The sequence below is a fragment of the Saimiri boliviensis genome, chromosome 2 (assembly GCF_048565385.1).
Source record: "Saimiri boliviensis isolate mSaiBol1 chromosome 2, mSaiBol1.pri, whole genome shotgun sequence".
In the NCBI taxonomy this organism is placed as follows: Eukaryota; Metazoa; Chordata; class Mammalia; order Primates; family Cebidae; genus Saimiri; species Saimiri boliviensis.
Genome location: NC_133450.1, coordinates 240,526,718 through 240,553,322, shown reverse-complemented (window position 1 = coordinate 240,553,322; position 26,605 = coordinate 240,526,718). Strand labels below are relative to the sequence as shown.

The window sequence follows — 26,605 nt, the reverse complement described above, 5'->3', positions numbered from 1 at the left end:
GTTTTTTTTTTTTTTTGTAAATTTTTTAAGTTCCTTGTGGATTCTGGATATTAGACGTTTTTCAGATAATAGACTACAAAAATTTTCTCCCATTCTGTAGGGTGTCTGTTTGTTCTATTGATAGTTTATTTTGCTGTACAGAGGCTCTTTAATTAGATTTCAAATGTCAGTTTCTGCTTTCGTTGCAATGGCTTTTGGCATTTTTGTCATGAAATCCTTGCCTGTGTCTGTGCCCTGAATAGTATTGCCTAGATTTTCTTCTGGGATTCATATAGTTTTTGGGTTTTACATTTAAGTCTTTAACCCATTTTATGTTAATTTTTGTATAAGAGGTAAGGAAGGGGTCCAGTTTCAGTTTTCTGCATATGGGTGGCCAGTTCTCCCTGCACCATTTATTAAATAGGGAATCCTTTCCCCATTGCTTGGTTTTGTCAGGTTTGTTGAAGGTCAAATGGTTGTAGGTGTGCGGTCTTATTTCTGAGTTATCTGTTCTGTTCCATTGGTCTGTGTGTCTAATTTTGTACAAGTATCATGCTGTTTGGTTACTGTAGCTTTGTAGTGCAGTTTGAAGTTCGGTAGTATGATGCGCCCAGCTTTTTTCTTTTGCTTAGGATTGTCTCGGATATATGGGCTCTTTTTGGTTCCATGTGAGTTTTAAAATAGTTTTTTTCTAATTCTGCGAAGAATGTCAGTGGTAGGTTAATGGGAATAGCATTGAATCTATACATTACTTTGGGCAGTATAGCCATTTTCACAATATTGATTCTTCCTATTATGAACATGGAATGTTTTTCCTTTTGTTTGTGTCTTCTCTGATTTCCTTGACCAGGGTTTTATAGTTCTCCTTGAATAAACTCTCATGCACAATTGCTACAAAGAGAATAAAATACCGGCTGGGCGTGGTGGCTCACACCTGTAATCCAAGCACTTTGGAATCCGAGGTGGGCGATCACCTGAGGTCAGAAGTTCAAGACCAACCTGACCAACATGGTGAAACCTCGTCTTAAAAAAAAAAAAGAAAGAAAAAGAAAAAAAAAAAACAACTAGGAATTCAGCTAACAAGGGAAGTGAAGGACTTCTTCAAGGAGAACTACAAACCACTGCTCAAGAAAATGAGAGAGGGCACAAACAAAGGTGTTTAATTTTTTACATGAGAGGTGGACTGCTTCTGTCATGTGAACTGATTGGACAGAAGATTGCTTTTGTATATTCTCTAAGGGGCTGAAGGGGAAGAGGTGATGATCATTAAAAATGTTTTTTTGAGTCAATGGGTGAATTTATTTTTAATCTGAAAGTGGTGAAAACTTCTGGTTTTAAAACCCAGAACCAATAGAATGAAAGATTGATATATGAAATACGTGGATACAAAATACTTTTGCGTGTAAAAAAGTTCATTGGGAAAAATATTCTTAATTTATAACACAGACAGATATGAGCTTCTGAGAACAGAACAGGGAAAACAACAACAGTCATATAGAAAAATGAGCTAGAGATAAGAAACAGTTCACAGGAAAAGAGATGCAACTGTCTCTTAAACTTCTGTAAAGATGTTCAACTGTGCTTATCACAGGATAGATACAGATGAAAACTTCACTGAGATATCATTTCTTACCTATCAGCTTGGCAAAAATCCAAGAGTTTGACAACATACTCTTTTGGTGGAGTTGCAGGGAAAGCGTCAGTGTCAATACGGGTGGTTTAAGCTCCGTGGGAAGGAGTTTACAACGTTTAGCAAAACAAGACAGGCTTTTGACTCCAAATCCTGTGAATTTATTCTAAAGATACATTGGCAAAAATATGAAAATACGCACATACACAGTTGTTTATTGGCATAGCAAAAGATTAGAAACAACCGAGATGCTCATTAATTTGGGCCAGTTTAAAGAAACTGTGGGATATCCACACAGTGTAGCACTATGTAGGTAGAAAAGGAATGTTCACTGTCTCTAGAACTATGTGGTAATCTTCAGGATATGTTGTTAAGTAAACAGCATCTCAGCATAATCAAATTGTTGAGAAGAGGAGTTTCTCTTTATAGAATTTAGCTCATCAATTAAGAAGTAATGGTAGAATAAGAGTATTCTCTTTTGCAACCCCTAAATAATTAATGGAGCTAGGTAATGATCATTTTGTGCCCCCTAATGGGAGTACATAACACCCCTGCTGAAATACTCTTGCCAGGTTGTCCAAGTAAAACCAGCCTGAATCTGATCAAGCCCCGAGATCTGATTACCAGCTTACAGGAAATAAAGAAGACAGAGAGACAAATGAAATGACACTGCAGGAATACAGAGGATAGAAATATCTGATAGGTGATCAGGAATATCCACTTACCAATTTACAGGAAGTACAGAGGAACAAATTAAATGACACCACAGGATACAGTGAGCAAAATCCAGGCGATCTAAGATAAACAGCCTGGTTTCTTCCAAACATACATAAATTGCAAGGAAGAGAGAGAGATGTTGGGAGAACTGAAAAGAAACTTAGAGATCTACAACATGCCAAAAAAACAAAAACAAAAACAAAAACAAAACAAAACAAAACAAAAAAAAAAAAACGAGAGAGAGAGAGAGAGAGAGAGAGAGAACAACCAAAAAGAAACTTAAGAGAAATACCAACCAATTGCAGTGTATGGGCCTTATTTAGATCCCAATTTGGATGAACCAAGTATAAACAAACATTGATAATGTGATTATCCAGAAGTTGAACACTGATGGATAGTTAGTGATATTAAGGAATTATTAATTATCTAAGGTACAAGAATGGTATTGTGGTTTGGTTTAAAAAAGAGTCTTTAGGCCAGGTAGCTCACACCTGTAACCCCAGCACTTTGGGGGTCTGAGGCAGGTAGATCACTTGAAGCCAGGGGTCTGAGACCAGCCTGGGTAACATTGTGAAACCCGTCTCTACTAAAAATAAAAAAAATTAACTCTCTGTGGTGGCATGCATCTGTAGTCCCAGCTGTTTGGGAAGCTGAGGCAGGAGAATCAATCACTTGAATATGGGAGGCAGAGGCTGTAGTGAACAGAGATTGTGCCAGTGTATTTCAGCCTGGGCGACAGAGCAAGACTGTCTCTAAATAAATAAAGAGCAAGACTTTGTCTCTAAATAAATAAATAAAATAAAATAAAATAAAATACAGAAGAATCTTGACCTTTTAGAGCTATATACCAAAATTTTTTTGAGGGAGACAGTTAAGTTTTTAGATTGAAGTATATTCAAAAGGCAGTATGGGAAATGTATACTTCATTTAACAGACAGTGAATAGTCCTTATGGGATAAGGTGTACTAGGATAGTATGGTACTGGGTACGACGCTTATCTTCCTTCCTGAGAAAGGAGGAGGCATGGCAAAAGGATAGGAAGTGTAGAGTGTAGTAGTAGACCCACACATGTGTGGACATTTGCTTTTCAACAGAAATGCCAAGTTATTTCACAGGGGGAGGGACAGTCTTTTCCAGATACAGTTTTGGAATAACTTTCCTTTCCCCCTACTGGTGCATTTTATTGCATTTAAATGAGCAGAATAGATTGGTTGGACAAGAGTCTAGCTAGGGGAGGCCGCCACGGGTTGTACAGGAGTAATTTTTTCCCCAAAACAATGAATACTTTAACTCTGTACTAAGGGTTGATGTGGTCAGGGTTTTGCTTTGACTCGTCTGTTGTCCAACCTGTGATCCCCCCGGTCTGTGTCTTCCTAACCTTGGCCAGCATGGTCTTTTACTCTGCATGTCACTCGAAACAACCAAGGCACAGGGGAGAATCTAGTGATGAGTAGAAAGGGATACAGAAAATTTGCAGCTATTAGATAATAGCCTCTATTTTTTTCTCCTTTAAAAGAAGTTGAACTTGCTCTCATTGTCTCAAATTGGTTTTCTGCATGTCTCAGTGACTTAAATTATTACAGGGGCCAGGCCTCTCTGAGAAATGCATTGAGACTCCTATTTATGTTGAAATCTTGCTCTATCTCTTTCTTTTTCAACCAGACCAGAGCAAAGAGTTTAACAGTTTATAGGCAAATGCTTGAACTGTTTTCCTTTTTGCTTCGGTTGAAGTGGTATCTATGCAAAATTCCAAAGACTGGGTGAGTGGAGGGAGTGTAGCAGGGCCGAGGTATTTCTGTATTGTGTCTGTTCCCAGGGTCTCTTCCAGATGGTGCTTCAAGGGCTCCTGTGATCAACTGATCGATGTTTCAGTGGGTTTTCTGGATTCTTCTCCTGCTCTTTGTTTTTCTCCTTGTTCTGCCCCTGTACCTCCCCACAGCCCTAACCAAATCCACAGTCAATCCCTGAGCAAGGGATCTTGAGGTCGAGGTGCGGCAGTACAGGGTAGGGGTGCTTACCTGCAGAAGAAGGACCTTGATGAGATTGCCTGAATTTGGTTGATTTTTTTCCCTGTCAGTGTGAGTGTGTGTGTGAGTGTGTGTGTAAGTGTGTGTGTGTGTGTGTGTGTGTGTACATGTATAAGCACATGCACCTTTTCCAAGGAAAATGTGATTGCCAAGTAACTTAAGACATACATAGAGCTCCTATAAACATTCATAGTACAGGCTTTTGTGTGAACATACATTTTTATTTCTCTGGAGTAAACATCTAGGAGAGGGATTTCTGGGTCATGTGGTGTGTATATATTTAAGAAATTTCTTAGCAAATTGGTTTTGTAATGTTGCATTCCCACCAGAAATGAGCGACAGTTTTCCTCGCTCTGCACCCTGGGTAGCACTTGGTATTACTAGTTATTAAGATTTTAGTCATGCTATTAAGCATTTAGGGGTATCTCATTGTAGTTTCTCATTGTATTTCCCTAATAGTTGATGATACTGAACATTTCTTCATATGCTTGTTTTCTTTGGTGTCATGTATGTTCAGATCATTTATGCCTGTTACTGGATTGTTTTCTTGCTATTGAGGTTAAGACTTTTATTATGTGTTTTAGATACAATCCTTTGTCAGATATATGATTTGCAAATATTTTTTCCCAACCTGTAGCTTGCCTTCTCATTCCCCTAACAGTATCTCTCATGGAGCAAGTTATTCCAGGCTTGATGAAGTACAATTTATCAGTCTTTTCTCTCATGGATTGTGATTTGGTGTTGTGGGTAGGAATTCTTTGCCTAACCCCAGATCAGTGATTTTCTAGTATGTTTTTACAAAACTCTTAGAGTTTTATGCTTTATATTTAGATCTAATGTCATTTTGAGATAAATATTTAGTAAAGTGCGAGGATTTGTTAGAGGTTAATTTTTTTTTCTATGCGTGTCTTGATTTAAATTATTATTATTATTTTTTCGAGACAGAGTTTCGCTCTTGTTTCCCAGGCTGGAGTGCAATGGCACAATCTCGGCTCACCGCAACCTCCACCTCCTGGGTTCAAGCAATTCTCCTGCCTCAGCCTCCCAAGTAGCTGGGATTACAGGCACGCACCACCATGCCCAGCTAATATTTTTGTGTGTTTTTAATAGAGACGGGGTTTCACCTTGTTGACCAGGATGGTCTCGATCTCTTGACCTCGTGATCCACCCACCTCAGCCTCCCAAAGTGGGGATTATAGGCGTGAGCCACTGCGCCCAGCCTAAAAAAAATTTTTTAAATGAATTTTAAATGAAACAACAAGCTGGTTCTTTGAAAAAATAAATAAAATTGATAGACCATTAGCAAGATTAACTAGGAAAAGAAGAGAGAAGATCCAAATAAGCTCAATTAGAAACAAAACAGGAGCTGTTACACCTGACACCACAGAAAAACAGAAGATCATTCACGCCTTTACGCACATCAACCTTTAAGCACATAAACTAAAAAACAGAGGAGATGGATACGTTTCTGGAAATATACAAATCAGGAAGAATTAGAAACTCTGAACAGACCAATAACAAGCAGTGAGATTGAAATGGTAATAGAAATGTCACCAACAAAAGGCCGAGTGCAGTGGCTCACGCCTGTAGTCACAGCACTTTGGGAGGCCAACGCGGGTGGGTCGCCTGAGGTCTGGAGTTCGAGACCAGCCTGACCAACATGGAGAAACTCTGTCTCTACTAAAAAAAATACAAAATTAGCCGGGCATGGTGATGTGCGCCTGTAATCCCAGCTACTTAGGAGGCTAAGGCAGGAAAATCGCTTGAACCTGGGAAGCGAAGGTTGTGGTGAGCCGAGATCATGTCATTGCACCCCAGCCTGGACAACAGGAGTGAAACTCTGTCCCAAAAAAATAAATAAATAAGAATTTTGTGCTCGCTTTGGCAGCACATATGCTAAAATTGGAATGATACAGAGAAGATTAGCATGGCCCCTGCGCAAGGATGACACGCAAATTTGTGAAGCGTTCCATAGTTAAAAATATAAAAATAAAAAAGAAAAATCACCAACAAAAAAAGTCCAGGACCAGATGGATTCATGGTCAAATTCTATCAGACATTCAAGGAAGAATTGGTACCAATCCTGGTGACACTATTTCACAATACAGAGAAAGAGGGAATCCTCCCTAAATCACTCTATGAAGCCAGTATCTTCCTAATACCAAAACCAGGAAAGGATATAACAAAAAACAAACAATACAGACCAGTGTTCCTGATGAACATAGATGCAGAAATCCTTAACAAAATACTGCCTAACTGAATCCAACAGCATATCAGAAAGATAATCCCCCATGATCAAGTGGGTTTCATACCAGTAATGCAGGGATGGTTTAACACACACAAGTCAATAAACGTGGTATACCACATACACAGAATTAAAAACAAAAATCACATGATCATCTCCATAGACACAGAACAAGCATTTGACAAAATGTAGCATTCTTTTGGGATTAAAACCCTCAGCAAAATTGGCATACAAGGGATATACCCCAATGTAATAAACACCATTTATGACAAACCCTCAGGCAACATATATACTGAATGAAGAAAAGTTGAAAGCTTTCTGTCTGCGAAGTGGAACAAGACAAGGATGCTCACTCTCACCACTTCTACTCAGCATCATGCTGGAAGTTCTAGCCAGAGCAATCAGATGAAAGAAGGAAATGAAGGTCATCCAAATCAGCAAAGAGGAAATCAGACTGTCACTGTTTGCTGATGACGTGATCGTGTATCTGGAAAACCCGATGTTTTAACATCATTTATTGAAACCCTATTCTTTCTCCATTGAATTGCCTTTGCACCTTTATCAAAAACTAGTGACCATGTCTCTGTGGGTCTATTTCTGGATGTTTTCATCTCTTACGTTAATTTCTATCTCTGTCTTCTATAGCACCACATCTGATTGATCTCTGAAACTTTCTAGTAAATCTTAATATTGGGTGATTTGATTCCTCTAACTTCACTGTTCTTTTAAAACTTGTTTTGGTCTGGTGTCATTTGCCTTTTCATATAAATTTTAGAATTAACTTGTCTATATCTACCAAAAAATTATGCTGGGATTTGGTTCAGATTTGCATTGAATCTTGAGATAAATTTGGTAAGAGCTGGTATCTTTACCATGGTTATTCCCAGTGTCTCTTCCAAATAATTATTCTTACTTTGAATCTTTCGATCCACAAACGTGTTTCTTCATTTATTTAGATGTTGTATTTTTTTTTAATCAGTGTTTTGTAGTTTACAACGTAGAGATCCTCTATGTATTTTATTAGATTGATACCTAAGTTTTTTTCACTTTTTTGGAATTACTATAATTAATCGCTATAAGTGTTACCCTTTTTGTATTTTAGTTTCATTTTCATAACTAGTATATATAAATATGATTCATTGTGTGGGTGATTTGTATCCTGTCATTTTATTTTTTATTTATTCTATGAGTCAGTGAATAGGAACAGTTTTCTTTCTTCCTTTCTAATCAATATGACTTTTTCTTTTTATTGCCTTATTGTACTCTTAGGACTTAGAATATGTTGTTGAACAGGAGTAGAAAGAGTGGACATCCTTTTCTTATTCCTGATCCTTTTTTTTTGAGCCGGGGTCTCACTCTGTCACCCAGGTTGGGGTGCAGTGGTGCAATGACTGCTCACTCCAGCTTTGACCTCCTGGGCCCAATTACCCTCCCACCTCAGCTTCCCAAGTAACTGGGACTACAAGCACACCAAAACATCTAGCTAACCTTTTAAATTTTGTGTAGAATCAGTCCTTTGCTATATTGTCCAGGCTGGTCTTGAACTGCTGGACTTAAGCAATCTTCCTGTGTTGGCCTCCCAAAGTGCTGGGATTACAGGCTTGAGCCACCACGTCTGGCCTCTTATTCTTCATCGGTCTTGTTTAAAACCAAAGATAACGTTTTTGTTGCTGTTTTATGCAAATGATCAGTGCATTTAGGGTTAGCCGGCAAAGTGCTAAATAGCCTTCTATAAGTTACAGTTTCAGCGTCTGTTCTGTTTTTAAAGACTTTACAGTGTGGTTGGGATCTCTCCCACTTGTGTACCACCCAGTGGCCAGTCTGGGACCTGGGTTGTGGTTTCTCTTGTGTCTGAATACTGCTTGGGATCAGATCTCTATATTCACAGTTTAGGGGTGAGCTCAGGAGTTTATAAAAATCTTCATGGGGTTATGAGCACTCTCTCCTCTCTCTCTGCAGTCTGCCTAGTACTTTTTCATTCTCTGAGCCTCCTTTTTTGGTCTCGTGGCAAGAAAACTGAGGCTTTTATTACTCCTCTCTGTCATACACTCGACAACTGTACCCATGTCCAGGGCCAAGCAGCAGGAGTAAAAACTTATGCATTTGGCCAGGCGTGGTGGCTCAAGCCTGTAATCCCAGCACTTTGGGAGGCCAAGGCGGGTGGATCACGAGGTCAAGAGATCGAGACCATCCTGGTCAACATGGTGAAACCCCGTCTCTACTAAAAATACAAAAACTTAGCTGGGCATGGTGGCACGTGCCTGTAATCCCAGCTACTCAGGAGGCTGAGGCAGGAAAATTGCCTGAACCCAGGAGGCGGAGGTTGTGGTGAGCCGAGATTGCGCCATTGCACTCCAGCCTGGGTAACAAGAGCGAAACTCTGTCTCAAAAAAAAAAAAGTATCCATTTGTATCCACCAAAACTGAATAAAATTGAGAAATATTTTGAAACTATAAGTGGAATGCTTATCATACATGGAAGAAATACAGCCATGTGTTGCTAAATGATGGGGATGCATTCTGAGAAAGCATTATGTGATGTTGTCATTGTGAGAATGCTACAGGGTGTACTTACACAGACTTAGCTGATGCAGCCTCCTAACTCCCCTAGGCTAAATGGTGCTTCCTGTTGTTCCTAGGCTACCCATCTGTACAGCATGTACTGACTGCTGTAGGCAATATAACATAGTGGTAGCTATGTATCTGAACGTAGAAAAGGTACAGTAAAAATACAGTATTATAAGCTTATGGGACCAGAGTCACATATGTGGCCCATCATTGATGAAATGTCCTTATGCAATGCATAGTTGTAATGCTTAAGAAGAAACAAACGTAGCTGGTAAGAAAATGTTGACATCTTCAAAAATTCCATGCTTGTCCCCAAACCTTATTTGTGTGCCAGTAAATGTATGGTGTTTAGAGGCTGGGGGCATGCCAAGGGCTACGGATTTTCACTGTTTCTGTCAGCAGGTAGGGTCGCCTCTGCTTTATTTGATGTGGCCTTTTCATGGTGCACCAGGCGTGGGGGACACATCATCAAGGAAGTAGTACCTGTACCGTGTGACACTAAGTCTCTCAGAGAGGGCAGAGGCCAGGGCATTTATTCCTGTGTTCTCCTCAGACCTGCCCTGGAAGCTCCAGAAAGCACTTGGAAGGTAAGGGAAGCCACTGGCCACACTGGGCCGCAGTGAGCACGCACTGATACAGCCGTTTCTTTAGTCGCTGTCACCTTCCTTCTCCCTTTCTACTGTCGTATGAGTGGCACTGCCATCTATCGAGTGACTTAAGACACAGACTTCCATGTCAGCCTGAACTCTGGCTAACCTTCCATTCACTATATCAGTCAGGCAGCAAGCACTGTCTGCTTTTCCTCCAAACTCTTCCTAAAATTGGTCCTCCCCTCTCCCTCTGCAGATGCTTCCTGCATAGAGCCCCTGTCATCTCAGACTTCCTTTGAGGGACCTTGGGGTGCCTGCCTCTGGACCGGTTCCCGTCACATTCATTCTCTGTACTACTGTCAGAATCTTCCTTCTGTAATGCAGACCTGACTAACCTACCTGAAAAGCAACTAGAATGGATTTCTTGTCACCTTAGCATGACACACGGGTCCTTCCCTGCCTCCTCATGCCAGTGTCTCTGCTGTGCTTTACTCAGCAGAAACACTGATGTCTCTCTCATTTAGATTCCTCTGTGCTCCAGGGTTTCTGAGGCCTCTGCACTTTTCACATCTTGTTCCCCTTACCATCCTCCTCTTCCTAGTTCCCCACCCCCCTTTCCAGCTGCCTGGCAAGCTTCTGCTTATCCTTGAAAACCCACTTCAGCAATTTTGTCCTCTGTGGTCTTTGATCACTCAGAGTGAGTTAATTCCAGCTGCCAACCCTCGTAGAGTCTGTGTGTTCTTTGTGGGGACAACATTAAAAATCTTCTCTTCAAGTTATCTTGACATAGGTACCCCGTTGTTATTTTCTGTAGTCACCCTACCGTGTAATGGAACCCAGAACTTATTCTTCCAGTCTGACTGTAACTGTGTATCCAGCTGACCAGCCTTTCCTGTCCCTCCCTCGTGCTGGCATGTTAATTTAATCCACAGACACATATCAAATAGCCACTTTGTGCCAGAAACGCTTGGCACTGGGTATAAAAGACAAATCCAAAACCTGTGCCCTGGAAGAACTCATGGTCTCAGGGGGCAGATGGGTCTGTTCCTAGGGCCGCTGTGGGGCTGGAGCAGGCCGGATGTGGACTGCCCATAGGAGTAGGGTTCAGGTGGGACGGGATGGAGTCTGGAAGGCCAGGGTACAAGTTACCTGGGGCAGTTAGTGAGTACCTTGTGGAAATAGAAAAGTGACCATTTCAGAAAAAAAAAAGGTGAGGAAGTTCAAGAATTTAATTATTTGTTCAATCAATTAACAAATTGATTATTGAACACCTACTATGTGCAAGTACTATTCCAGGTGCTCAGAACAAAGCCCATTGCATGTGGAACTTGAGTTCTGTTGGGGTAGACAAATAGGAAGACACATGAATATGTAATATGTTCTTAGGTAATGAAAGCACTATGAAGAAAAATAAAGCAGAGAAAGGAAACTTGAAAATAAGGAACGCGGCCGGGCGCGGTGGCTCAAGCCTGTAATCCCAGCACTTTGGGAGGCTGAGGCAGGTGGATCACGAGGTCAAGAGATCGAGACCATCCTGGTCAACATGGTGAAACCCCGTCTCTACTAAAAATACAAAAAATTAGCTGGGCATGGTGGTATGTGCCTGTAATCCCAGCTACTCAGGAGGCTGAGGCAGGAGAATTGCCTGAACCCAGGAGGCGGAGGCTGCGGTGAGCCGAGATCGCGCCATTGCACTCCAGCCTGGGTAACAAGAGCGAAACTCCGTCTCAAAAAAAAAAAAAAAAAGAAAAGAAAAGAAAATAAGGAACGCCGCTGCTTTCTGTGGGGTGTTCCAGTGGGACTTTGGGAGAATATGGTATTTGAGCACAGACAAGACACAGAGTCAGGTGGGACAGAACCCCCGAGGTGGAAAGCACTTTACAAGCTGGGAGAACTGCAGGAAAGCCAGGCTGCTGGTGTTGAATGAACGAGGGAAAAAGTGGTAGGAAGTAAAACTGGAGAAATTGCTGAGGACCCAATTACATGGGGCCTTACAGGGTTCTTATTCTGAGCGATTTGTGGGGAGCCATTTGAAGGCTTTATGTAGGGAGTAATGTGATTGGAGGTGTGCCTTGAAAAGATCATGCTGGGTGGATGACTGATTTGGAGGAAAGGGGTAGGGGAAGAGCAGACATGCCGAAGAGCTGATAGAGAAATCTACATTCGAGATAATGGTAGCTTGGACGAGGGTGGTCACAGTGAGAAGTGTTCAAATTTGGGATATTTTGAGGAGCTGCTGGGATTTTGGAGTGGATTGTATCTAAGATGTGAGAAGTCAAGAACAATTTCAAGATTTCGAGCCTGAACAAAATGGTGCCATTTTGTTGAGGTAGGGCTGGGCAGGGAATGAATATGGTTGTAGGAGAGAATCAAGGTTGGTTTTAAGTGTATTGAGTCTGGGCCGGGCGTGGTGGCTCATGCCTGTAATCTGAGCACTTTGGGAAGCCAAGGCGGGTGGATCACCTGAGGTCAGGAGTTCGAGACCAGCCTGCCCAACATTTCGAAACCCCGTCTCTACTAAAAATACAAAAATTAGCTGGGCATGGTGCTGGGCGCTTCTAATCCCAGCTAGTGGGGAGGCTGAAGCAGGAGAATTGCCTGAACCAGGGAGGCAGAGGTTGCAGTGAGCTGAGATCACGCCATTGTACTCTAGCCTGGGTGACAAGAGTGAGACTCCATCTCAAAAAACAAATGTTTTGGATCTGAGATGGCTAGTAGAAATACAGCTGGAGTTCAAGAGGCAGCCCATGACTAGAGATCTGAATCTGTGTAGGCTTCAGAATACAGATGGTATTTGATGTCATAAGACTGGAGGAGCACATCATGGGAGGAGGTAGAAAGAGAAGATCAGTGGTGTGTGGACTGAGCCATGGCATCGGGAATGTCAGCTGCTGAAAAGTGGAAGATATGAGGACTGAGGATTGACTGTGGGATTTGGTTCAGTGGGGGTCACTGGTGACCTGGAAGAAAACAATTGTGACAGAATATTGGGAAAGGAAGGTTAACTGGTGTTAAGGAGAGAAGGTGGCCAAGAAAGTCGAGACGTCGAGTACCGGCAGCTCTTTCAGGGAGTCCTACTGTAAGATCAAAGAAATAGGGAAGTTGCTGGAGAAGGATGTGAAGTCGAGGATGTTTTAAGGGCACAGTCCTCAGAGCACGTTTGTGTGCTGATGAGATTAACCTTGGTAAAGAGAAAAAAGCTGGCTGGGCACAGTGGCTTATGCCTGTAATCCCAGCACTTTCCAAGGCCAAGGTGGGAGGATTACTTGAACCCAGGCGTTCAATATCAGGTTGGAAAACAAAGTGGGACTTCATCTTTACAAAAATTAGCTTGGCATGGTGGTATATACCTGTGTTCTCAGCTACTCAGAAAGTTGAGGTGTTAGGATGACTTCAGCCCGGGGGATCAAAGCTGCAGTGAGCCAGGGTGGCGCCACTGCACTCCAGCCCGGGTGACAGAGTAAGACTCTGTCTCCAATGAATGAATGAATGAATGAATGAAGAATGAATGTAAGAAGCTGATGAGATTGGAGAGGTTAGTGGATGATTGCAGTGACCATATTCATTGAGGTGGTGGGAGGTGTGGGGATCTATAATAGGAGTAAAATGTGTCTTTGATGAGCACACAGGAGGTTTACCCACTGTCAAAGATGGGGAGGCACATGTGGAGGTGGCTGCAGGGAGGTTGGTAGATTTGGTGGTTCCCTTTGTACACACACACACACACACACACACACACACAAAACTTCACACACCCCCATACTCCCTCCATGCCTGGAGTCCAGGGTACAGGGAGGAAATGATGGGATGTGAAGCTGAAAAGGTGGGTGCAGAATGGATTGTGGAGAGGCTCTTCCATCCACCTAAGGAGTTTAGATCTCATTCTGTGGGCAGAGGGGAGCCTGATCTTCTGTGGGATGTGAAGGCAGCAGGAACGCTACTGGGGCTGGGCTGGCTGGGAAAACCTGGGCACAGAGGCTGCTGCCAGGGCCAGGCGAACTCTGCTTCTTCATTCTGTCAATACATTGTTAACACCTACTCTTCTGAAATTGAATACATTCTTATAGATGATTGAAGAAAATGAAATTAATTCAAGTAGTAATGAAGCAGAACTCTGTTAGCTGCCAGGCAAGCAGCTGATTTCCTTAATAAGTTGAATCACTAATGGGTCAGGGGATTGAAGCCTTCATGTGCAGTAAAAGAGGAAACAGATATGAGTGGGAGAAAATGTGAGGTATGTTGCAGGAGAATCGCCTGAACCCAGGAAGAACCAAAACAATCTCATTAGTTACTCTTAATATCCTTAAACCTTCTGTAGACACTGTTGATATCTTTCAACAGATGAAGGAGGAGAGCCCAGGGCATTTCAGTCACTGCTCATAGCACCCAGAAAATCAATTGGTAGACCTAGGATTTTTTTCTTTTTTTTTTTGAAATGGAGTCTTGCTCTGTCTCCCAGGCTGAAATAGTACAGTGGTGTGATCTCAGCTCACAGCAGCCTCTGCCTCCCAGGTTCAAGTGATTCTCCTGCCTCAGCCTCCTGAATAGCTGGGATTACAGGCGTGCACCACCACACCCAGATAATTTTTGTATTTTTAGTAGAGATGGGGTCAGGCTGGCTTCGAACTCCTGACTTCAGGATCTGCCTGCCTCAGCCTCCCAAAGCGCTGGGATTACATGTGTAAGCCACTGTGCCCAGCCCAGACATAGGATTTACATGGTGTTCTTGAATTTCTAGTTCTTTACTTGGTCCTTGGTCTGAAACAAAGTGATAAATCTTGGCGATAACCCCCCTGCAGGATTGGGGACATATCACTTAGGCGTTAATGTTCAGGCACACACTATTTCACATAATTTCTGCAGTTTAAAGTGGGGATTACTTAGCTGCCAGCACCAGGGGAAATGACAGTGCAGTTACTCATTAGATGCCCATTGTAAGGCCCTCTGTGGAAGAGTGGATCTCACCAGCATATACTTGGTAATTGAGTAAAACGTGGAGCTTGACTCAGAGATGGTTGTAACTGCTGCACTTCCTCTCCTGTGAATGCCCCACCAAGCTTATGGCACAGGTGAGAGGGGGCAGCGTTATTATAGTTAAGTGTAAACATTTTATTTTGTTTTATTTTATTTATTTTCTGAGTCGGAGTTTTGCTCTTCTTGCCCAGGCTAGGGTGCAATGGCGTGATCTTGGCTCGCTGCAACCTCCGCCTCCTGGGTTCAAGCGATTTTCCTGCCTCAGCCTCCTGAGTAGCTGGTATTGCAGACATGCACCACCACACCCAGCTAATTGTTTTGGTATTTTTAGTAGAGACAGCGGTTTTACCGTGTTGGCCAGGCTGGTCATGAACTCCTGACCTCAGATGATCCACCCACCTTGGCCTCCCAAAGTGCTGGGATTACAGGCATGAGCCACCACGCCTGGCCAAGTCTAGACATTTTAAGATGCATCCTGAGTTCAGAAATGCTAAAATTGGGCAGGAGGTAGGAAATAGTGAGGAGAGAAAGTGTGTCTTAGAACTAGGAATTGGGTAGCTCAGTTTTTTGTTTAACATTAATTACATTCTGGAAAAGTTTGCTCTGTGAAAAACAAGCTTATATTTTCATTGAGGTTAGTTTTAAGTGTTTTACTGATAATCCTGACTCCATAGATTGATTTTAGGATTAAATGAGATAATGTATGTAAGGCATTTACAGCAGTCCCAGCACCATAGTGAAGGCTCAATAAATATTCATTGTAAATTATAATTACTATTATAATATTTTTCTTAATATACTTTGCAGGGAGCAGTAGACTTTTTGAAGTATTCCCAATTGTTAAATGTTACCTTTTACTTCGTAATTTTTTTTTTTAACCTTTGCAATAATGCCTTCAAATACTTTAGAATGGTTGTCTGTTTTGTGGAAGACAGTTTTTCCATGGGAGAGGCATGGTTTGGGGATGAAACTCTTCCACTTCAGATCATCAGGCATTAATTAGATTCACATAAGGAGCTTGCAACCTAGACCCCTTGCATGCACAGTTCACAATTGGGTTCGTGCTCCAATGAGAATCTAATGCCAGGCTGGGTGCAGTGGCTCATGCCTGTAATCCCAGCACTTTGAGAGGCCGAGGTGGGTGGATCACCTGAGGTCAGGAGTTCAAGACCAGACTGACCAACATGGTGAAACCCCATCTCTACTAAAAATAGAAAAAATTAGCCAGGCATGGTGGTGCGCGCCTGTAGTCCCAGGTACTCAGGAGGCTAAGGCACTAGAATTGCTTGAACCTAGGAGGTGGAGGTTGCAGTGAGCAAAGATCATGCCACCTGCACTCCAGCCTGGGCAACAGAGTGAGACTCCATTTTAGAAAAAAAAAAAGGAGACTCTAATGCTGCTGTTGATCTGACAGGAGGCGGTGCTCAGGTGGGAATGCTCACTTGCCTGAGGTTCACCTCCTGCTGTACAGGGGACCCCTGCTTTAGAAGTATTTCTAATTGTGAAAAGTTACTTTTTAGTTGGTAGCATATTTTTTTTATTAGCAAGAAGAAGGCATAGATTTTGGAATTAAATGGTTAATATGCAAAAAAAAAAAAAAAGAACCCATTAAATGCCTAATGGAGTGTGGCACTGGTTCACTGCTAATCAGAGAAAACTTCTCTTACCGACAGATGTGGTCTTGCCTGTTGGCTGTTATAACCCATGGCAGACTTTACAGAAATGACCACTAACATTGAGCCACATAATGTGCACGTATACCAGAGTCGCTTCTAAGCAGTGTACCTTTAATCCTCATTTCATCTTCCCAGCAATTCCCTGAGTTAGAAACAAACTTGTATGATTTCCTTTTCAGAAGGAAAAAGACTGAAGCTCACATACTCAGTTGGCAAATGGTAGAGTGGAATCTGAGCTCACTGCCCGACTCCAGAGTGGTGCCCTTAATCACGATGCTATACAGCCTCTTTCTGATACCACGCAAACCCTGTGGGTTGCCTACCTAACAACCAGTCCCACTGTCTTCCTTGCTGGAAAAGCCTTGATTTTGTGTGGTTGTTTACCCTGTGTGTCTGTGTGAAGGCGAATCTGGCCCACACTTCTGTGAATTCATCCTGGTTCATCTAAGCTGATCATGGTGTTCCATTTCTCCTTGCCGAGGATTCGGTTAGGCAGGGACATTCGACAAGATTTTGTTCATGGGAATATGAAGAGTAACTCTCTGCAGGCTTCTGAGAAAACTTTCTTCACAGAGAGAAATAGACACACAAGAAGGACACCTGTCTTCCTCCCCGGACCTGATCACATCTAGCAATGTGGCAGCCATCTAGTACCAGCCTAGGGATGACACCAATGTCAGGTAAGGCACAGCCCAGAAAATGCTGTTGAAGTGGAGCTCTGACAGTCTATACCTGGAGGTGCCCATCCCTGTGCCTTTCATTCTATGAGAGAAAAAGACCCATCATTGCTTAGGCCAGTTTGAATTGGCTTTTCTGTTACTGGTAGCCAAAGGTGTGCTAATTTGGAGCATCCTCAGAGGTGTGCCTTGGCAGGCAAAGGGTGACTGGTATGCTGAGATCTAGATGCCCTCACCCAGAGTCCCACACCCATTACCTCTGCCACTAGGAGCTTCCTTTAATCAGGGAATATGCAGGTATTTTCTCTTTGTATCATGGCATTTAAGAGTGGGAAGCATTGTCTTAACTGATCAAAAACACGTAATAGAAATGTTATGTGTCAATATGCACCAGTAATCAAAATATTTTAAAGAATGAACGTATGTTTCCAAGAAAATGTCTTTTGCCCTTCATTTTTTGGGCTGGATGATCCCTCCAGACCTCGTTCAAGTATAATTTCCTTTGAAGAGCCTGTTCCAACTTCACTGACCATTCTCTCTTCAGAATATTTTTAATATTTCTATAATAATAGTATTTCTTTATTTTTTTATTTTTATTTTTTTAGAGACGGGGTTTCACCATGTTGACCAGGACGGTCTCGATCTCTTGACCTCGTGATCCACTCGCCTTGGCCTCCAAAAGTGCTGGGATTACAGGCGTGAGCCACCGTGCCCGGCCTTAATAATAATATTTCTATTAGACCTTACATCACTGTGATTTGATGATTGGTCTTTCAAGTCTGTCTCTGCCAGTGAACTGTAAGCTCCTGAGAAAGTAGTTCCTTGTTGAGAATGGCTGTCAGCTCGGAACAAGCTCAATTGTAGTAGCAAAATTAACCTAGATGTGGTAGTCATACTAGATACTGCAGCTCCTAGAATTCTGATCACCAGTCCTAGCTGCTTTTTTCTTTCTTTCTTTTTTTTTTTTTTTTTGAGACAGAGTTTCGCTCTTGTTTTTTTTTTGAGACGGAGTTTCGCTCTTGTTACCCAGGCTGGAGTGCAATGGCGCGATCTCGGCTCACCACAACCTCTACCTACTGGGTTCAGGCAATTCTCCTGCCTCAGCCTCCTGAGTAGCTGGGATTACAGGCACGTGCCACCATGCCCAGCTAATTTTTTGTATTTTTAGTAGAGACGGGGTTTCACCATGTTGAGCAGGACGGTCTCGATCTCTTGACCTTGTGATCCACCCGCCTCGGCCTCCCAAAGTGCTGGGATTACAGGCTTGAGCCACCGCGCCCGGCTTAGAGTTTCGCTCTTGTTACCCAGGCTGGAGTGCAATGGCGCGATCTCGGCTCACTGCAACCTCCGCCTCCTGGGTTCAGGCAATTCTCCTGTCTCAGCCTCCCGAGTAGCTGGGATTACAGGCACGCGCCACCATACCCAGCAATTTTTGTATTTTTAGTAGAGACGGGGTTTCACCTTGTTGACCACGATGGTCTCGATCTCTTGACCTCGTGATCCACCCGCCTCGGCCTCCCAAAGTGCTGGGATTATAGGCATGAGCCACTGCGCCCGGCCCCTAGCTGCTCTTTAACCACACTTATGATTCCCATACCTGGAGGTGGTGATTTATTTGGCATGGGGTATAGCCCAGACATTGGTGCTTTAAAAGCCCCAGTAATTCCCATGTGCAGTCAAGTTGGGAAGAGAGTTTCAGGAAGAGAGTGACACAGCCAGAAGGAAAGACAGGAAAGACCGTGAGAACTGTGATGACAGTAGATATGAAAGGGACCAGCAACAGTAGGTGTCACTGGATCCAGAGAATCCAACAAAGAGCTTGTCATAGAAGCCCTGATAAGAGATCATGAACCCAAAACAAGGGTGGACCCAGTAGATGTAATACTTTGAGCAGCTGCTATGGGAGATGTGCTATGCCAGTGTCATCCTAGGGCGGTGCCCCTCATCCTGCCTACACCAGAGAAGCTTTTTAAAAGTACAGGTACTTGGGCCGGGCACGGTGGCTCAAGCCTGTAATCCCAGCACTTTGGGAGGCCGAGGCGGGTGGATCACGAGGTCGAGAGATCGAGACCGTCCTGCTCAACATGGTGAAACCCCGTCTCTACCAAAAATACAAAAAATTAGCTGGGCATGGTGGTGCGTGCCTGTAATCCCAGCTACTCAGGAGGCTGAGGCAGGAGAATTGCCTGAGCCCAGGAGGCAGAGGTTGCGGTGAGCCGAGATCGCGCCATTGCACTCCAGCCTGGGTAACAAGGGCGAAACTCCGTCTCAAAAAAAAAAAAAAAAAAAAGTACAGGTACTTGGATCCTACCCCAGAAATTCTGATTCAATTGATCTGGGATAGATTCTGGCACCAATACTTTTAATTTTTTTTTACGGCTCCCCAGGTGATTTTAATGAATTGCCAAGGTTGAGAACTGCTGCCTTAGAAGAATATCAGTAGGATTTGACCCTAATTCAATGTCAGTATCACAGATTTCCTGACTTTCGGTATTGAGGGGAGCTTTGCTTAGACCAGGGTGGGAAGTGGAGTGGCTGGGAGTTGGGCATAGGGTAAAGAACGTGGGAGTGAAGATTGATACTTCTTTATGAAGTTCAGTTTGAATTAACAGTGGGATCTGAAATCACGACGACTGTTGGGCTGTGTGTTCACATAGGCCTAAGGGAAGCTGGAAGACTGAGAGCAGAGGTCCTCCATGAGGCTCATAGGCCACTGGGGATCCCCCACCCCACCGTCCGCCAAAGTCAGTTAGGAGATCTGAGAATGCTTTGGCAGGTTCAGAGGAAAAATCAGTGAAGTCGTTTTATTCTCACATATTAATTAAAAATTGTGAAGCGTTACTGTTATACGAATCTTAATCCTTAAGATTATGTATATGCCAAAAAGAGTGTTGATCATTTTGTCTTGGCTAGTATTGGGTCAGTTGAGTGCGGTTCATCTCAGCTGATGTATTTTTCCATTATCTGCTGTTATTATTCACAAATTTTCATTGGTTATAGGTATTCTATGCCAATTCCAAAAAATAGCTCAATGGCTCGGTGTTAAAGGGAAAAAGCAGAGATAGAATGAATCAAGTAAATAGTAGAATTCATAAAAATATTAGAACTATAACTAGTGACTAGGACTATAATACAGATAGAGAAATGTATATGTAGTAGATGAGACAAATAATTTTTTTGAGTAGAATGATTTAACATAACCAGCCAAAAAAGGAAAAAATAACGATGACTGTCTGAAATTAGATTTTACTGAACAAGGCTGGGTGCAGTTGCTCACACCTCTAATCCCAGCACTTTGGGAGGCCGAGGTGGGCAGATCACTTGAGGTCAGGTGTTCAAGAGCAGCCTGCCTGACACGGTGAAAGCCTGTCTCCACTAAAAATGCAAAATTGGACGGACGTCATGGCGCATGCCTATAGTCCTAGCTACTTGAGAGACTGGGGCAGAAGAATTACTTAAACCCAGAAGGCAGAGGTTGCAGTGAGCTTAGATCGCACTACTGCACTCCAGCCTGGGCAACAGAGTGAGACTCTGTCTCAAAAAAAAAAAAATTGTTATTGAACAAGCAGTCCATTCAACCTCATCTCACTGTGTGCTGCCCTTTCATCAGATGGTGACGTGAAGTCATGGAGTCTTTCTGTTACTTTAAACACAAAGATAAGCCTATTGAGTATTTCCAGAACATATCCAAAACAGTGATTTTTCAAAATGAAATTTGAAAATGTTGAATTTGAGATTCTACAGTGATACTGGAAATCAGGTAAAAATGTCAGACGCAATATTCACAGCTCTACTGCACACAGAGAGAACAAGTCACAAGTCACACTACTACTGGAAAGCTTGGTAAGACTGGCTTTACAGTTCATGATGAGTTTAATGTGCAGAGAAAGGAGAATAGGGCATTGGCAGAATCCTTCACCAGACAGATACCATGTAATATCCATGGTACACGCATGGAAAAGCAGTTACTCTCATAGGTACATGCTAGCAGATCTTTCAGTTCACACTTGGGCAGAACTAGTGATGTGCAGATTCTCAGTCACCTCTTAGCATATGCACAGGACTTACGTGAAAGGGAATTGCCTGATGAGTTTTGTTCAGTGAAAACCCACATCATAAGAGAAGACTGCCTTGTTCGATTTGGTTAATGATTATGTTGTGAGTCATGAAGGAGAATGAAAAAGGGATGTTGGAATCAGTGGCAACCGGTAAGAAAGCACAAAAGGGACATTGTCACCTGACTCAAAGAAGTTGCATTCGAATGTGGTGGACGGCAGTATTGTATTTTCAGAGAGCAGTTGGTGCTCTGTACTGTGCCTCCTGACGCTGTTGTTGAAAGAAACACTGAAAATAGGACAATTTCTTATCAAAATGAAGAAAATGGGCAGCAAGTCTTGTATGAGAGGCAAAGGTGCCTCACAAAAGGTTTTGGAATGTGGTATGAGTGAAAAACATGACACTCACCAGGATCTGTAAAGGCCATTTTTATCATTCAGGGGGCTTTCTCAAATGATGTGCTGTTTTAAGGCTGAACATTAAGATCTTTAATGCTAAGCACAATCCTGTTACACGTATGTGAGGGCAGAGACAATCTTCTGGTTTCCAACTGTATCCCTAGTGCCAGGCAGTGTCACCAGTAGCTATTAAATATTTGCTGAATGAATGGATTTTTATTCATTAGTCAAATAAAGCACTGATGACATACTGTAGGCTATGTTTTCAAACGACATCGAAATGCTAAAACATGCTTGCCAACTGCAGCCAAAAAGTAGGTTACACATCTATTTGTTGATTTCTCTTCCCCGATGGAACAGTCAAGCCAGCCTTCTCGCTTTTGAGTTTAATGTGCTCATCAATTTATGTTTACCGTAATAAATGTGAAATCAACTCATAATTCGTAGAACTGTGTTGGATCCGAACATCCAAATGTATCTGACAGAGCCACCAAACAAGCTCTACATATGAGTCAGGATTTCCTAACTTAGAAGAAATAAAAAGTAAGAAAATTAACCTACCTGGAGGGCAACTCAAACTGTTCGTCATTGTACATATAACAAATATATATAAAATGTTAGATTCTATGCATACTCTAAAGAGTATCATCCTGCTCACAGATATGCACCTACTCTTTAAAATAATTTTAGAATTAGCCTATTTTATTTTATTTTTGTTTTGAGACAGTTTCTTTCTCTCGTCCAGGCTGGCATGCAATGACGTGATCTCGGCTCACTGCAACCTCCATCTCCCGGATTCAAGTGATTCTCTTGCCTCCCATGTAGCTGGGACTACAGGTGCCCACTACCACGCCCACCTAATTTTTGTATTTTTAGTAGAGATGGGGTTTTGCCACATTGGCCATGCTGGTCTCAAACTCCTGACCTCAGGTGATCCACCCACCACAGCTTCCCAAATTGCTGGGATTACAGACATGAGCCACTGTGCCTGGCTGTGTTTTAGTTTATTATTGTCATTATACATATAACAAATATATATAAAATGTCTAAACAGTACTGTAAAGAGTATCATCCTGCTCACAGATATGAACCTACTCTTTAAAATAATTTTAGAATTAGCCTATTTTATTTTATTATCCTATTTTATTTATTATTTATTATTAAATAGCTTATTTCATTTTAGCCTGTTTTATTTAGAAATTGTGAGGCATCTTGTCTTTAATTTGTTAGAACTGGTGGATGGCATGTGGGTCAAATGCTCGTTAAGTTTGATAAATGATGGCTTAAAAATAGAACATATTTATAAATCATCCTTACATCAGCTACAATATACAAAGTCACAGGTGTCCTCTTAGATTCTGGGGTGAGACTGAAAGAATATATATAAGAAAGGACAGGCATGCTCTTATTATCAGATGTCACCACTGAGGAAGTATTAGAGTAAGAACCCCAGCAATGGGACTTACATGTAGGTTTCTCGCCTGGGGTTGCCCACACCCTGAGTTCTTGTCTACCAAGGCCACAAAGCAGCTCCTCTGGGCACCAGGTCTAGGGTGGAGGCACAGCAGCAGAGATGTGAATGCCCCTGAGCACGAATGGCTGGGAATGGGCCACATCTGTACAGTTGACTCAGGCCATGTGTTCATAGACCAGCATGCACACATCCACACCTGCTGAGTGTCTGCACTTACCAAAGGTATAGTGTCAGCGCAGGTTCCTCTCTTCAGTGTGGCTGGTAAGGGCTTGGGTATAGAAGCTAGGTGGTCAAAATAAAAGCCATTTGGCCAGATAGCTGTTTACACCGACAAGATCAAGGGAGGCCAGGGTAAAAGAAGCAGCAGAAGGCTGGGCGCGGTGGCTCACACCTGTGATCTCAGCACTTTGGGAGGCCAAGGTGGGAAAATCACCTGAGGTCGGGAGTTCAGGACCAGCCTGACTGACATGGAGAAACCCTGTCTCTACTAAAAATACAAAAGTTAGCTGGGTGTGGTGGTGCATGCCTGTAATCCCAGCTGCTTCGGAGGCTGAGGCAGGAGAAGCGTGTGAACCTGGGAGGCAGAGGTTGCGACAAGCTGAGATGGCACCATTGCATTCCAGCCTAGGCAACAAGAGTGAAACTTCGTCTCATTAAAAAAGTAGCAGCAGCATCAGGAAGATGATAGGGGATGGCATCTGTGTAAATGTATTGCAGAGAACTGGTAAAATGCAATTTGGGTGAAGTGACTCATATGATAGAGTCAGAACGCTTCAACATTAAATTGCCTCTAAGAAATAAAAGGTAGCTTGTAATTCGTTATTTAAGGTGGTAGACACACTTCTAGCATCTGAAATCAACATGGAGGGGCCAAGGGTTGACTCATGGCCCAGGAGAGGCACTAGAGGAGGATCTAATAGGCCTGAATTTGAATCCCAGCTTGGCCAGCTACCAGCTGCTTGTCCCTGGGGAAGTGACCTAACTTGTCTTGGCCTCAGTTTCTCATCTAGAAAATGGGGCTGTTGAACTTAAAGTTCTTTCCTACTCTGGACATATTATCGTAAGTGAAGGAATTTAACATTTTCCCAAATGCTTCCCAAAGCTGCTCTGGGCTCTCTGAAAAATATCTTTGCTCAGGACATTTTCTTACATGGAAATATCCTCACCCTTCTGCCTCTGTGAAAATTCAGCAACCTTAAGTCAGCTCACCTAATTTCCTCAACCATCTTTTCTCTATCCCTCTCATCATCAACAGTTCCTGTTATGTTCTCTTACAGCAGTTCTTACGATCATCATTTCTTCAGCTGTGTTTTAACTGCTGTGAATTCACCTCATGCATGTTCATCTTAAACTGCAGAGCCATATTGACAACAGCTTTGGAAATTTCCGATTTCCTTTGGTAGGATTAATCCCCAACGACTTAATATTCCTTTCCCATCTGGAAACTGAATGGAATAATAGCAAGATGGCTGTTCTGGCAGGAGCACATTTTCCCTGTCTTCTAGGTGGAGAGATTGAGAGTATGTTGCAATGTGTTTCTTCACAGTGTGTCTCACCTTGTAAATATTATTTGACTTCTTAGGATGTTAAAACAAGTCATTAAAAATTTATATTTCTACCTGTCTATCTTATAAAATTACTGTCTTAAAGCAGAGTGAGTTATCAGTCTTTAAGGCAAACCCTAATATATGATGCAGAAAAATGACCCAAAGTGATGATAAAAGGTCAACTTGTGAGTACACGCTTATAATTTCAGAGAATATGATTATTTCAACATTTTAAAGCAGATCCTTATCTACTACAGGTTATTTATACATTAAGACATCATTTACGTTGGTTTTCATGTAAGTGCTGGACTTCAAAGCTTTTTTTTTTTTTTGAGACGGATTCTTGCTCTGTCGCCAGATTGGAGTGCTGTGGCGCAATCTCGGCTCACTGCAACCTCCGCCTCCCAGGTTCCAGGGATTCTCCTGCTTCAGCGTCCCGAGTAGCTGGGACCACAGGCACGTGCCACCATGCCCAGCTAATTTTTGTATTTTTAGTAGAGATAGGGTTTCACTGTGTTGGCCAGGATGGTCTCGATCTCTTGATCTCGTGATCTGCCCACCTCACCTCCCACAGTGCTGGGATTACAGGCGTGAGTCACCATGACTGGCCCAAGCATTTGTTTTTAAGACACAGGATCTCACTTCATTGCCCAAACTGGAGTACAGTGGCATAATTATAGCTTACTGCAACCTCCAACTCCTGGGCCTGAGCAATCCTCCAAGCTCAGCCTGTAGCTGAGCCACCATGTTTGGCTGGAAGCATTTCGAGTGCAAATTTGGGGAAAAAAAAAAAAAAAAAAAAAAAGCTTTTAGAACCCTGGTTGTTGCGTCGTTTCGTCTTCTGGTATTTGGATTCCTGAGTGCTGCTTCTTGGCCTAGGGGATATAGAGTGAAGATGGTGCTAAGAATGGAATTGCTGTGTTTATCTGCGTCTGAAATGTCTGGCGCTGTACAGATGGGGGAAGTTGGGAGTAAAACCTTTCCAGATGTAAACCTCTGTGTTTTAGCAAAATAATGTTATGGATTCCATATTAGTTTCCTGTGTCTGCTGTAACAAATTACCACAAACTTTGTGGCTTAAAACAATGGAAATGGATTCCGTCACAGTTCTGGAGGCCAGAAGGCTGAAGTCAGTATGACTAGGCTAAAATCAAGGTGGCAGCAGTACCATACTCTCTCCTGAGGTCCCAGGGGAGGGTCTCTTTCCTGGCCTCTTCCCCATCTGGTAGCCACTGGTGTTCCTTGGCTTGTGGCCACATTACTCCAGACTTCACACCAGCATCACCGACATCTTTGCTATGGAATGAATGTTTATATCCCTCCCAGAGTTGATATGTTTATATCCTAACTCATCATGTGATGGGATTGGAGGTGGGGCCCTTTGGGAGGTGATGAGGTCATGGGGGTGGAGGGTGAGACCCTCATTAATGGTATAAGTGCTTCATGAAAGACACTGAGGCTGGGCTCTGTGGCTCAGGCCAGTAATCCCAGCATTTTGGGAGGCTGAGGCGGGTGGATCACTTGAGGTCAGGAGTCCAAGACCAGCCTGGCCAACATGACAAAATGCTGTCTGTATTAAAAATACAAAAATTAGCTGGGCATGGTGGTGGGCACCTGTAATCGTAGCTACTCTGAGGCTGAGGCAGGAGAATTGCTTGATTCCGGGAGGCAGAGCTTGCAGTGAGCCAAGATTGCAGCACTGCACTCTAGCCAGAGTGAGATTCCGTTTCAAAAAAAAGACATGGAGGTGGAGGTTGCAGTGAGCTGATCATGCCACTGCACTTCAGCATGGGCAACAGAGTGAGACTCTGTCTCAAACAAAATGACATGAGAGCTTGTTTTCTCTCTCTATTCTTTACTATGGGAGGATGCAATGAGAAGGTGGCCGCCTATAAACCAGAAAGAGGGCCTGATCTCAGGTTTCTAGCCTCCGGAAGTGTGAGAAATAAATTTCCTTTTGTAAGCACCCACTTCGTGGTACTTTGTTTTAGCAGCCTGAACTAAAACCATCTTCAAGTCTCTCTCAGTGCCGTCTTCACATCCCCATG

The 26,605-nt window shown here is 42.8% G+C and overlaps 1 protein-coding gene and 1 non-coding gene across 30 annotated transcripts in view; both read left to right on the top strand.

Annotated features, from left to right (window-relative positions):
- The window catches only part of AOPEP (aminopeptidase O (putative)), a 375,128-nt gene that overhangs the window by 107,334 nt on the left and 241,189 nt on the right, over positions 1 to 26,605 (top strand). The window lies entirely within an intron of this gene.
- LOC120366425 (U6 spliceosomal RNA) lies at positions 6,226 to 6,332 on the top strand. Its single transcript, XR_005581093.1, has one exon. It is a non-coding gene; the product is annotated as a U6 spliceosomal RNA (small nuclear RNA).